Source organism: Rutidosis leptorrhynchoides, chromosome 3, assembly GCF_046630445.1.
Source record: "Rutidosis leptorrhynchoides isolate AG116_Rl617_1_P2 chromosome 3, CSIRO_AGI_Rlap_v1, whole genome shotgun sequence".
NCBI classification, from domain to species: Eukaryota; Viridiplantae; Streptophyta; class Magnoliopsida; order Asterales; family Asteraceae; genus Rutidosis; species Rutidosis leptorrhynchoides.
In genome coordinates this window covers 445639062-445653738 of record NC_092335.1, presented here as the reverse complement: position 1 = coordinate 445653738, position 14677 = coordinate 445639062, and the positions used below count along the sequence as shown (strand labels likewise).

General features: G+C 31.7%; 1 non-coding gene across 1 annotated transcript; it reads right to left on the bottom strand.

Annotated features, from left to right (window-relative positions):
* Positions 1-1904: 1904 nt before the first annotated feature.
* LOC139903110 (small nucleolar RNA R71) lies at positions 1905-2011 on the bottom strand. The gene has a single exon (XR_011777954.1). It is a non-coding gene; the product is annotated as a small nucleolar RNA R71 (small nucleolar RNA).
* Between the last annotated feature and the right edge of the window lie 12666 nt (positions 2012-14677).

Below are 14677 nucleotides of genomic sequence, written 5' to 3'. Positions count from 1 at the left end.
ATTTAAGTGTTTAAATTAAAAAGTTTATTTTTTTTAGTTACAAAAAACTAATAAGTAATTTTTAAAATATAAGTTTTAATTAAATTATATTTTCTATAAAATAAAAATAGAAAATAGAAACTTAAAAAAAAATTAATTAAAAGAGTAAAAGGGCCGAGAACTGTAGCAGCCCAACAAATCAGGCCTGGTATTCAACACCATGCGACCGCATGGATTTATAACACTCAACTTATGCGATCGCATGAGTTGATGTGACATGTCCGGTACATTTGATCATCGAATTAGGGTTACGTATTATTATTATTATTATTATTATTATTATTATTATTATTATTATTATTATTATTATTAATTAATTAATTAATTAGTAATTAGGGTTTAATTTAATAATAATTAGTTTTAGTTTTATTATTTATTTTGTATTTTTAAGTTTTATATAGTTTTATTAATATTTAAATTAATACTTTTATAAAATAATAATATAAAAATAATATTTTTATAAAATAATTAATCTTATCATTTTTTTTGTTTCTTTTTATAAATTGTATATTTTAAACATATAATTCATAATTTGTATTTTTATCGTTCGTAATTAGTTTTAAGATTAGTTTTTGCCGTAGTTCCTTTATATTTTTAGATTTTTAGGCTTTGCCGTAAAATCCCTTAAGTGCTTTTTCTTTAGATTAAGATTTAGGCGCTTTAGAATTTTACGACGTCGCTTATCGCCTTAATATTTAATAGATTTTAGTGCCTATTAAGTTATTGCCATTTTGGATATAGAATTCCTTTTGAGCTTTAATTCCTTTAGACGCAACTTTTAATATTTAGTTTTTAGACTTTTTAGTTTCGATGCTTTACTTTCTCATTATTATTTTTCGACCTTTTATTTTACGACGTTTTTTGACGCACTCTTTTTCTTTCTCATTTCTACGCTCTAGTTTTTAGGACATAGAATTTTCTATATCTTCTTCAAAATTTCGAAAAAAATATATTTTAAGCGGTTAAATTGATAGACATCCAAAATTTTCTGGTTCGTAGTAATAGTTGGATTTGTTAGTGGCGAGTTGTGGGCTTCCGATTTAAAGGGTCCTGGCTACCTGCTGCATCTATTGGCTATTCGAAACGTGGGCAAAATCAGAAAAGTCTATTAATTTGATAACTTATATAATTTTTATCTTTATAACTAATAGGATATTCAGTGAATGCACCGAGCAAAACGTTCACCACCTTTCATACGTTCACCACCTGTAACTCGATCAAGACATCTAGCCAATATTGTCGCAGTTGATTTTTCTTTAGAATCGTCATCTAGTCGACCAAGTACTCCAATTCAAATTTTCGATAATCCATTTTTTGAACCCGACCTCACAATTGAGAACCCGGAGGATATTCAAGGACAATTCAGAGATCCTGAACCACTAATCATTCCTCCTGAACCACAAATTACTCATCCAGAGATTGTCGAGGAAGAAACCATTAAATCAGAATCCTCTAGTGATTCAGATTCAACAAATTCAATCATGGAAAATGAAGAACCTCTAAGTATGGAAGACCGAATGAGAGCTACACGCACTGGTCAAGGTCATGAAATTACTCAACTAGACATTATTGCGCCAGATTATGAAATCAAAGGACAAATCCTACACATGGTAACTAATCAATGCCAATTTAGTGGTACGCCAAAAGAAGATCCAAACGAACATCTTCGAACCTTTAATAGGATTTGTACTCTATTCAAAATCAGAGAAGTTGAGGATGAACAAATCTATCTCATGTTATTTCCCTGGACTTTAAAGGGAGAAGCCAAAGATTGGTTAGAATCGTTACCTGAAGGGGCGATTGACACATGGGATGTCTTAGTTGAGAAATTTCTTAAAAGATTCTTTCCAGCATCTAAAGCAGTGAGACTTCAAGGAGAAATTGTTACATTCACACAGAAGCCAAATGAAACTTTATATGAGGCATGGACAAGATTTGGGAAGTTGTTGAGAGGATGTCCTCAACACGGTTTAGACACTTATCAAATAGTACAAATATTCTAGCGAGGATGCTACATTACTACACGAAAAGACATCGACATAGAAGCTGGTGGTTCCATTATGAAGAAAACCGCAACTGAAGCTTACAAAATTATTGATAACACGGCCTCCCACTCACATGAGTGGCATCAAGAAAAAGACATCATTAGATCATCTAAAGCGGCTAGAGCCGATTCTAGCCATGACTTTAATTCCATTTTCGCAAAGTTAGATGCTTTCGAGAGACGAATGGAAAAGATGACTAAAGATATTCACGCAATACGAATTAGTTGTGAGCAGTGTGGAGGACCACATTTGACAAAAGATTGTCTCAGTATTGAACAAACAATGGAAGAAAGAGAGAATGTTTCATATATAAACCAAAGGCCTGGAAATAATTATCAAAATAATTATCAACCGCCAAGACCGAACTACAATCAAAATTAGAATTATAATCGAAATATTCCATACAACTACCAACAAGGTCCTAGCAATCAACAAGTATCTAACAATACTTACAACCAGCAAAGACCTATTTTTCCAAATAAACCACCACAAACCGATGATAAAAAGCCAAATTTAGATGACATGATGGCGAAGCTAGTTGAATTTCAAACGCTGTTTTTCACATCTCAGAAACAAAATAATTAACAAAATGCTCAAACATTCAGAAATCAACAAGCTTCAATCCAAAATCTGGAACAAGAAGTGAGCAACCTATCAAGGTTGATAGGTGAAAGAAAATCGGAGAGTCTACCTAGCGATACAAATGCTAACCCCCAGAATAAAGCAGCTAAAGCCATTACCACAAGAAGTGGTATTACACTTAAACCACCTGAAATACCTGTAATTTCTGATGACTCTATTCCTACTCCACAAGCACCACAGCCCGAGCAAGATAAGGAAACAGAACCGGTAGTTTAAAAGGTTAATGAAGATAACACAGTTAAGGCAAAGCCTTATATTAAACCATACCAACCACCGCTTCCTTACCCGAGTAAAATGAGAAAAGAAAGACTTGAAGCCGAGCAATCCAAATTTTTGGATATGTTTAAACAAATAAATGTCAATCTTCCTTTCATTGATGTGATTTCAGGAATGCCAAGATATGCCAAATTCCTGAAAGATCTAATCACAAATAGAAAGAAAATGGAAGAACTCTCGGCTGTTACTATGAATGCTAATTGTTCTGCAGTGCTGTTGAATAAACTACCAGAAAAACTCTCAGATCCAGGAAGTTTCACAATTCCATGTTTTCTGGGTAGTCTTAGTTCAATAGAAGCACTGGCAGACTTAGGTGCTAGTATAAATTTAATGCCGTATTCACTATATGCTAAACTAGACCTCGGAGAATTGAAACCAACAAGAATAAGCATACAACTAGCCGATCGATCAGTAAAATATCCTAGAGGGATAATGGAGAACATGTTAGTTAAAGTTGGTACTTTAGTATTTCCAGTAGACTTTGTTATTCTGGACATGGAAGAAGATTCTGGAGTTCCTCTTATATTAGGAAGACCATTCTTAAACACGGCTAAAGCAATAATAGACGTGTTCGGTAAGAAACTGACCCTAAGTATAGAGGACAAGAGTGTTACTTTTTCTGTTGATAGAGCCATGCAACAACCGCAATCTGCAGATGATACATGTTATTATATTCAAACTATAGATTCACATGCAGAATTGTTACAAGAATTTTCAGAATTACAAGGGACAGGAGAATGTTCTTTAGGAGAAGGAACTGAACCAATTGATGAAGCTGAAATGTTAGCTACACTTATGGCTAATGAATATGAACCAACAATAGAAGAACTTCAAATGTTAAAAAAGGAAGATAGATATCGATATAAATCATCGATAGAAGAACCACCGATATTAGAGTTAAAGCCACTTCCAAACCATTTGAAATACGCTTATTTACATGGTAAATCTGAATTACCTGTAATAATATCGTCTTTTCTCACGAAAAATGAAAAATCTCAACTCATTTCTGTGCTAAAAGCTCACAAACCAGCTATTGCATGGAAGATTCATGACATTAAAGGAATAAGTCCTTCGTATTGCACATATAAAATCCTTATGGAAGAAGGTCATAAAACATATGTGCAACGCCAACGAAGACTAAATCCTAATATGCAAGATGTTGTTAAGAAAGAAATAATTAAACTATTAGATGCAGGTTTAATTTATCCAATCTCTGATAGTCCATGGGTAAGCCCAGTTCAATGCGTGCCCAAGAAGGGTGGCATGACTGTCATCACAAATGAAAAAGATGAGCTTATTCCTACTAGGACTGTAACAGGATGGCGTGTTTGTATTGATTATAGAAAACTAAATGACGCCAACAGAAAAGATCATTTTCCCTTACCTTTCATTGATCAAATATTGGAAAGGTTAGCTGGGAATAGTTATTATTGTTTTCTTGACAGTTTCTCCGAATACTTTCAAATTCCAATCGCACCCGAGGACCAAGAGAAAACCACATTCACGTGCCCTTATGGTACTTTTGCTTACAAACGCATGCCATTTTGACTTTGCAATGCCCCTGCAACCTTTCAAAGGTGCATGATGGCGATTTTTCACGACATGATAGAGGAATGGATGGAAGTTTTCATGGATGACTTTTCAGTCTTCGGTGATACTTTTCAAACATGTCTAGTTAATCTTGAACGAATGCTAATTAGATGCGAGCAATCAAATCTAGTACTTAATTAGGAGAAATGTCATTTGATGGTTAGAGAAGGCATCGTTCTTGGTCATAAAATTTCAAAGGAAGGAATTGAAGTGGATAGAGCTAAAGTAGATGTAATTGCTAAACTTCCACATCCCACCAATGTAAGAGGAGTTAGGAGTTTTCTAGGGCATGCCGGTTTTTACCGACGTTTCATAAAAGACTTTTCTAAAATTGCCACTCCTATGAATAAACTCCTAGAAAAAGATGTTCCATTCATCTTTTCAGATGAATGCATTAAATCTTTTAATATTCTTAAAGAAAAACTCACTAATGCGCCGATCATGATAACTCCAAATTGGATTCTACCATTTGAACTCATGTGCGATGCAAGTGATTTTGCAATGGGAGCCGTTTTAGGTCAAAGAATTGAAAAACAATTTCAACCTATCTATTACGCTAGTAAGACATTACAAGGAGCACAAACGAATTACACAACTACTGAAAAAGAACTCCTTGCTATTGTCTTTGCTTTTACAAATTTTGTTCATATCTCGTTCTAGCTAAAACGGTGGTCTATACCGACCATTCTGCTCTTAGATACCTATTTTCGAAACAAGATGCCAAACCACGATTAATCCGTTGGATCTTACTCTTACAAGAGTTCGATATTGAGATCCGAGACAAAAAGGGAGCTGAAAATCTCGCCGCTGATCATCTTTCTCGCCTTGAAAATCCCGATTTAGAAGTTCTAAATCAATCGGCCATAAAAGATAACTTTCCTAATGAATATCTTTTGAAGATCGATTATAATGAAATTCCATGGTTTGCGGACTATGCAAACTACTTAGTATGTGGATTCCTTGAAAAAGGGTTGTCGTACCAAAAACGAAAGAAATTCTTTAGTGATATAAAACACTATTTTTGGGAAGATCCACATTTGTTCAAAAGTTGTCCAGATGGAATAATACATCTATGCGTATTCGGGAATGAAGCTAGTCAAATATTAAACCATTGTCACACAAGAAAAATAGGAGGGCATTATGGGCATCAACTCACAGCAAGAAAAGTCTACGAAACTGGATTCTATTGGCCTACAATTTTCAAAGACGCACACCTTCATTGTAAATCCTGTGATGCTTGTCAAAGGGCCGGAAAAATAAGTCAACGTGATGAAATGCCACAAAATGTCATTAAAGTATGTGAAGTATTTGACGTTTGGGGTATTGACTTTATGGGTCCATTTCCAAAATCTCATAATAATCTCTACATTCTCGTTGCCATTGATTATGTATCTAAATGGGTGGAAGCACAAGCTCTCCCAACTAATGATGCACGAGTTGTAGCCAACTTCTTAAAACGTATTTTTGCTAGGTTCGGAACACCGAAAGCTTTAATAAGTGATCGGGGTACTCATTTTTGTAATAATCAACTTGAGAAAGTTCTTAAAAGATATGGAGTAACTCATAAAATCTCAACCGCTTATCATCCACAAACAAGTTGACAAGTTGAAATACCAACCGAGCTTTAAAATGTATTCTAGAGAAAACTATAGGATCAAATCCAAAGGAATGGTCCACGAAATTGGAGGATGCACTCTGGGCTTTTAGAACAGCCTATAAAACTCCAATTGGCACCACACCTTTTAAACTTGTTTACGGAAAAGCATGTCACCTTCCAGTAGAAATTGAGCACAAAGCATTTTGGACTTTGAAGACATGTAATCTTGATTTGCATGAAGCTGGACTCTACGGTTAAGTCAACTAAATGAATTAGAAGAATTAAGACATGAGGCATATGAAAATTCGTTAATCTATAAGGAAAGAACGAAAAAATGGCATGATAAAAGAATCAGAAGTTCAAATGAATTTAAGGAAGGAGACAGAGTTCTTCTTTTCAATTCACGATTCACGCTATTTCCTGGAAAATTGAAATCAAGATTGTCTGGACCATTCATAGTCAAAAGATTTTTCCCGTACGGAACAGTAGAGTTAATAAATTCAAATGGGATTGAATTTAAGGTTAATGGTCACAGAGTTAAACATTACATAGATAATCCAATGGAAGTTGAAGATGAAGTTAATTACAATTTGAAAGGACCCGTTCATATACATTATAAACGATTCACAATAGTTGATTACATCGCGAGGTATTTGACCTCTATATGATACATTTTACAAACATTGCATTCGTTTTTAAAAGATAAACTTTCTTTACAACAAAATTTGACGGCATGCACACCATTTCATAATACATCCAACTATAATTGGCTTAATAATAATCTTGATGAACTCAATGACTCGAATGCAACGTCTTTCAAAATATGCCATGAATGACTCCAAGTAATATCCTTAAAATGAGCTAATGCACAGCGGAAGATTTCTTTAATACCTGAGAATAAACATGCTTTAAAGTGTCAACCAAAAGGTTGGTGAGTTCATAGGTTTATCATAACAATCATTTCAATATATTAATAGACCACAAGATTTCCGTTTATAAATATATGTACACTCGCAAGTGTATAAAAGTATTCTATAAGTTGTAGGCACCCGGTAACAAGCCTTAACGTTCATGTTTTACCCTCTGAAGTACACCAGATCAGGTGTGTTTAAAATAACCTCGAAGTACTAAAGCATCCCATAGTCAGGATGGGTTTTGTCAAGCCCAATAGATCTATCTTTAGGATTCGCGCCTACCGTACATAGACAAGTAGTTTAATGTTACCAAGCTAAGGGTATATTTCTGGTTTAAACCCACATAGAATTAGTTTTAGTACTTGTGCCTATTTCGTAAAACATTTATAAAACAGCGCATGTATTCTCAGCCCAAAAATATATATAAAAAGGGAGTAATGAAACTCACAATACTGTATTTTGTAGTAAAAATACATATGACGTCATTGAACAAGTGCAATGTTGGCCTTAGATTCACGAACGTATCAATATTGAGATTCAATATTGCAGGAAAAGTACGTAGACGCAACGGAGATGATAAACACTAATTTGACTCACAAGCAATACTCCCGAACCATACCCATAACCTCCATAGCTTTAACCCATAATTTCCTTAGCTCTATCCCGCTCGAAAAACAATTTCGAAATCACTCGGACAGCACTCCGTCGTAATATTTTATGTATACTGATAATATCTTGAAATAATACGGAGTAAATATATATATATATGTAAATCGATTGAGAGAGTTTAGAGAAAATATTTTCAAGTTTCTATGAAATAATGAAACCTATTGAATTATATTTATAATAGATTTTTGAATTATTAAAGTGAATTATTAAAGTATGAATTATTAAAGTGAATTATTAAAGTATGAATTATTAAAGTGAATTATTAAAGTGAATTATTAAAGTATGAATTATTAAAGTGAATTATTAAAGTATGAATTATTAAAGTGAATTATTAAAGTTAAGGTAAAGTAAAAATAAAGTAAATGTAAAGTTTAAGTATAGTAAAAGTATAAAACTATGTACGTATAATACGCGTATAAATATATATAATATTAATTTAAATCGTTATATATATTTAATAAAATAAAATATAAATATCGTTATCTTTATCATACTGGTTAAGTAATGAGTTGTTAAAAGTGATTCTAGATATTTAAAAGTTATATACGTTTTAATAATAAAGTTCTTTTTAAACTGAAAACGTCTTTGTACGTTTGAAAATAGATTAATAGAATATTATGGAAACCAATTCTTCACTAACTTTTGTCTAACTTTCGTAAATTACACTTTTTGTTTTTATTTATAAATTGCTTTACAAATTATTCTGAATATCGTTAAGAGGAATAGATTTTCTCAAATCATAGTGGACCTCTCAACAGAGACTTGTAATCATAATTCAATGTTTCTGATAATTCAATCATTTAATATATATTTTTTTAATTTCGCCGAAAATCATATTGAAACAAATACGTTCGTATAAAGTATTATACCTTTAATACTTTATTAATATTCTCAAGTTATAATATATATATATATATATATATATATATATATATATATATATATATATATATATACATATACATATCTATTTATATATAACGGTTCGTGAATCGTCGGAATTTGGTCGAGGTTATAATGAATGTATGAACACAGTTTAAAATTCTTGAGATTTAACTTAACAAACTTTGCTTATCGTGTCGGAATAATATAAAGATTAAAGTTTAAATTTGGTCCGAAATTTTCGGGTCGTCACAGTACCTACCCGTTAAAGAAATTTCGTCTCCGAAATTTGATAGAGGTCGTCATGACTAACAATGAGAATGTTATTATAACGATTATAGAGTTTTATCATGTTCAAGAAGAATGGATAAAATAATTCGATTACTCGAAGCGTGTGAGTGAAGTTATCGTAAATGAATGAAATAAGATAATAGTGATTCGTCGTATCTTTTGACGTCATCACGATTGATCTCCGAAAAGAAAATCTTTGTAATCTATATTGGATTTTATTATTCGGCGATTAAGGAAATTATGATCCTCTTCGAATTAATGCGATAATCCATTTTGATTTCTCTGTCGGATATTTCACTATAAATCCACCTCATTTGTTTTCTTACAACTCACACCTTCTCAACTCATATTTTAAAGTATTTGTCAATATGCTTCATCCAGTGCTGATTCTTGATATACTCCTCACTTTCATATCTGTCGCTCTTCTTTTTCATCTGCCTCCGGAAGAATCTATTTACTTCTACTATACTCTTGGTTTTATAGTGTTTTTAGTTCTCCCGTGTCTTTATATTGCTATATGCATTGATATATATGGTTTGTGATTTCTGGGTTGTTGTTGGGTTTTATATCTTCCCTTATATTTCAAAGTCCTTGCTTCTTCTATAATCATTGTCATCCACAGTTAATGCTCTCTTCTATTTGCTATGATTTATACTCCCATTGCTAGTTCGGAGCTTTGTCCTTTCGTTTCTTCTTCTTGCAATTAAGCACCGCTTGTAATGGTCCAGAATTCGCAGATATAAATTTCGGAATGAACATTGTTAATGTTCTAGGAAGGAAATTGTAATGACACGATCTTGACTTGTCAAATTACCAGAATACCTCGGAAAAGGCCGAATCATCAAGAAATATTTTCTTGATATTTAGAGATCAAAGAGAATACAAGAGTCGTGTAACATAGCACATGATGACGTTATGATCTGTGAATCATCATGTTCCATTTAGAAACTCAGCATGAATTACTGTAATATAATCACGTTGATCAAGTGTCATTATATTATACTAACTCATGCTTCAGCTCCCAACACTTCTTCAAGATAATTCCTATTTTAAACTCGAATGTTTCAGAATTTAGAAACTAAAATAGTTTCCTTTATGATATAACACTGATATCGCAAAGAGATAAATGATTTCGGACAAGAATACTTATGAAAATATCCTCATAAATATCGTGATACCAACTGAAAGTTGGGGACGCATCCCACTCAGTGCCTTCTCAGCTAACCGCCTGTGACCACTGAGCGTACCTCAGACACTGATTTTACGGCCCGCCTCTCGGCAGTACAGCCAACCCTGATAGGGACCGCGAGGAGTAAGATCCAATGCTTCATCACAGGTAACACTGTGAGAACCCCCTCTACGATTAACCCGCTAATAAACGGCATTAAACCAGCTCTGATACCAACTGAAAGGACCCGTTCATATACATTATAAACGATTCACAATAGTTGATTACATCGCGAGGTATTTGACCTCTATATGATACATTTTACAAACATTGCATTCGTTTTTAAAAGATAAACTTTCTTTACAACAAAAGTTGACAGCATGCACACCATTTCATAATACATCCAACTATAATTGGCTTAATAATAATCTTGATGAACTCAATGACTCGAATGCAACATCTTTCAAAATATGCCATGAATGACTCCAAGTAATATCCTTAAAATGAGCTAATGCACAGCGGAAGATTTCTTTAATACCTGAGAATAAACATGCTTTAAAGTGTCAACCAAAAGGTTGGTGAGTTCATAGGTTTATCATAACAATCATTTCAATATATTAATAGACCACAAGATTTCCGTTTATAAATATATGTACACTCGCAAGTGTATAAAAGTATTCTATAAGTTGTAGGCACCCGGTAACAAGCCTTAACGTTCATGTTTTACCCTCTGAAGTACACCAAATCAGGTGTGTTTAAAATAATCTCGAAGTACTAAAGCATCCCATAGTCAGGATGGGTTTTGTCAAGCCCAATAGATCTATCTTTAGGATTCACGCCTACCGTACATAGACAAGTAGTTTAATGTTACCAAGCTAAGGGTATATTTCTGGTTTAAACCCACATAGAATTAGTTTTAGTACTTGTGCCTATTTCGTAAAACATTTATAAAACAGCGCATGTATTCTCAGCCCAAAAATATATATAAAAAGGGAGTAATGAAACTCACAATACTGTATTTTGTAGTAAAAATACATATGACGTCATTGAACAAGTGCAATGTTGGCCTTGGATTCACGAACGTATCAATATTGAGATTCAATATTGCAGGAAAAGTACATAGACGTAACGGAGATGATAAACACTAGTTTGACTCACGAGCAATACTCCTGAACCATACCCATAACCTCCATAGCTTTAACCCACAATTTCCTTAGCTCTATCCCGCTTGAAAAACAATTTCGAAATCACTCGGACAGCACTCCGTCGTAATATTTTATGTATACTGATAATATCTTGAAATAATACGGAGTAAATATATATATATGTAAATCGATTGAGAGAGTTTAGAGAAAATATTTTCAAGTTTCTATGAAATAATGAAACCTATTGAATTCTATTTATAATAGATTTTTGAATTATTAAAGTGAATTATTAAAGTATGAATTATTAAAGTGAATTATTAAAGTATGAATTATTAAAGTGAATTATTAAAGTGAATTATTAAAGTATGAATTATTAAAGTGAATTATTAAAGTATAAATTATTAAAGTGAATTATTAAAGTATGAATTATTAAAGTTAAGGTAAAGTAAAAATAAAGTAAATGTAAAGTTTAAGTATAGTAAAAGTATAAAACTATGTACGTATAATACGCGTATAAATATATATAATATTAATTTAAATCGTTATATATATTTAATAAAATAAAATATAAATATCGTTATCTTTATCATACTGGTTAAGTAATGAGTTGTTAAAAGTGATTCTAGATATTTATAAAAGTTATATACGTTTTAATAATAAAGTTCTTTTTAAACTGAAAACGTCTTTGTACGTTTGAAAATAGATTAATAGAATATTATGGAAACCAATTCTTCACTAACTTTTGTCTAACTTTCGTAAATGACACTTTTTTTTATTTATAAATAGCTTTACAAATTATTCTGAATATCGTTAAGAGGAATAGATTTTCTCAAATCATAGTGGACCTCTCAACAGAGACTTGTAATCATAATTCAATGTTTCTGATAATTCAATCATTTAATATATATTTTTTTAATTTCACTGAAAATCATATTGAAACAAATACGTTCGTATAAAGTATTATACGTTTTATACTTTATTAATATTCTCAAGTTATAATATATATATATACATATACATATCTATTTATATATAACGGTTCGTGAATCGTCGGAATTTGGTCGAGGTTATAATGAATGTATGAACACAGTTTAAAATTCTTGAGATTTAACTTAACAAACTTTGCTTATCGTGTCGGAATAATATAAAGATTAAAGTTTAAATTTGGTCCGAAATTTTCGGGTCGTCACACAATTTCGAAACCACAGTTAACTAAGTGTGGGAAGATTCGAATCTTTTAAGGGTAATATGAGTTTCTGTTATAGTTAGATGTTCTGTTTTCGTATAGTTCTCGAGAATGGAATCCGAATGGTCTTTCCCTAGCAGACCCTAAAGAACTAGTCTTCTCCCTCCATTCTGAATTTTTATTTCTTTTAGGTTTTACGAGATGAAGAATTCCTTTGATTTGAACCATGGTCTACTACTACACGCTATGATTACTAAATGTAATAATAACATCTTCCCGAGTGAACTGGTATCATTCATAAGAGGCAAAATGGATGAAGTGAGGAAAAAACTCATGAAGAATCATCATAAGACACATTTTGAAAAAGGAAAATCAAAATCCGCAACAAAAAGAAGAGCACGACACCTTGAAAGATGTCATAAATGCGGAAAATGGTCACACGAAGGTAAATGTTAGAACAATCAAACACATTCCAATACCGAATTCGTTACTCTATGCAGAGAAGGACCATTCATATTTTTAGAAGAAAAGTTATTGAAAATTCAAGGTTACGCTTATGAAGCTATGGTGAACCAAATCGAACGACTCTCCTATGAGTCAACTAAAGCAGGTCTCTGAGAATTCTTTCTCATAGGTAAGTATGTACAGTTTTTATTTTATTTTTATTGCTTTTAACCTTTTGATAATAAACGCTGAATCGTTCGCTATAAAGTATTAAATTGATATTCAATAAAATTAGGTATGCGAAACCGAAATTATTGATATCATACAAAAATTTAATTCATCACTGCGAAATTTTCCGTTTATTCATAAGGTATAAATATCTTTAATCAATCAATCCAAAATATTTCAGAAATTCGTCAGGAGTAAAACTAGGTAATATAGCCGAAATTACTTTACCCAAAAGAGAGACATATATTTTTGATAATATTTGATTGATTAAAGTGGGATAAAAGACCAAAACGATTTTTATTTTTACTTTGTTTTTAAAATTAATATATAACTATATTATTGTAAAACCAATGTATAAATATTATTAATATTTACATGAAATAATATGCATTTTAAATTTAAGTTTGGTGTGAATTTAAAAACAAAAAAATTTACTTTATTTCATTAAGTTAAAAATTTGATATTTAAAATTCGTCGTGAATTGAAGACTAGGTTATGGAACCGAAATTGCTTTACTCGAGGGCGGGACGAGAAATTTTATTATCATTTTTTTTAATCTGATTGATCTAAAGTATGCCAAAAATATTTAAAAACCCCGAAAATCTTTGCTTTTAAAAACAACGTTTTAAAATGACAAATTTTAAAATTTTGGCGAGGGACGAACTAGGTAAACGTACCGAAACGACCTCATTCTAAATATCAAGGAATACAAGATTTTAAAATTAATTAATTAATTGTTTTTATTAGTTAAAGATTTATAAAAAAAATATAGACCACATGCGATCGCATGGGGTTTGCACAGCAAATCCATGCGATCGCATGGGCTGGGAAATCTGGTCAGGAACAAAAGGCCACGAGCAGCTGCTCTCTGTCCACTTTCACACACACAAATACACGAACACACCCACAAAACACTCTCAAGTTTCATCATTTTTCAACCAAAATCAACCAAATTTCGTGCTATAATCCGTTCCAATCATTTCTTTCTTCAGATGGGGAAGCAAAAAGGTAGAAATTTTACTCCTAAACTCCTAAATTTCATAATTTTTGTGATAATTATAATTAATTGTCCTAATTTATTTTTGATGATTTCTAGCTTAATTAGAGTTAAATTGTTAGTATATTATGCTTGTATAACCTAGATTGATGCTATTTGTCATGATTTGAAGCCTTAAACTTCAAATTTTTTAGAAATCTAGGGTTTGTGTTCTTGAGCAATTTGGGGCTTTTTGATAAATAGATTATGGCTGATTTTTGTTATGAATTATTGCTAAATTAAGTAATGTAACATTTTTAGGTAGCTAAATGATCCAAACTTTGATCCTAAACATGATTTTTGAGCATCAAAGTAGACTTTTTAAGTCTAAAATTCATGAACTTGATTAAATTGATGTAATTGCCAATTGAAACTTGTTTAATTACTAGTAATGGTTATTTTAACATGTTATTTGAGTTGAATGCTTATGAACTTTGTATACCTTTTCATATATGCTTATTTGAAAAATTGTAGAATTAACAAAAATATGAAAATGAGTATAAGTTTAATATGGATTAAACATGT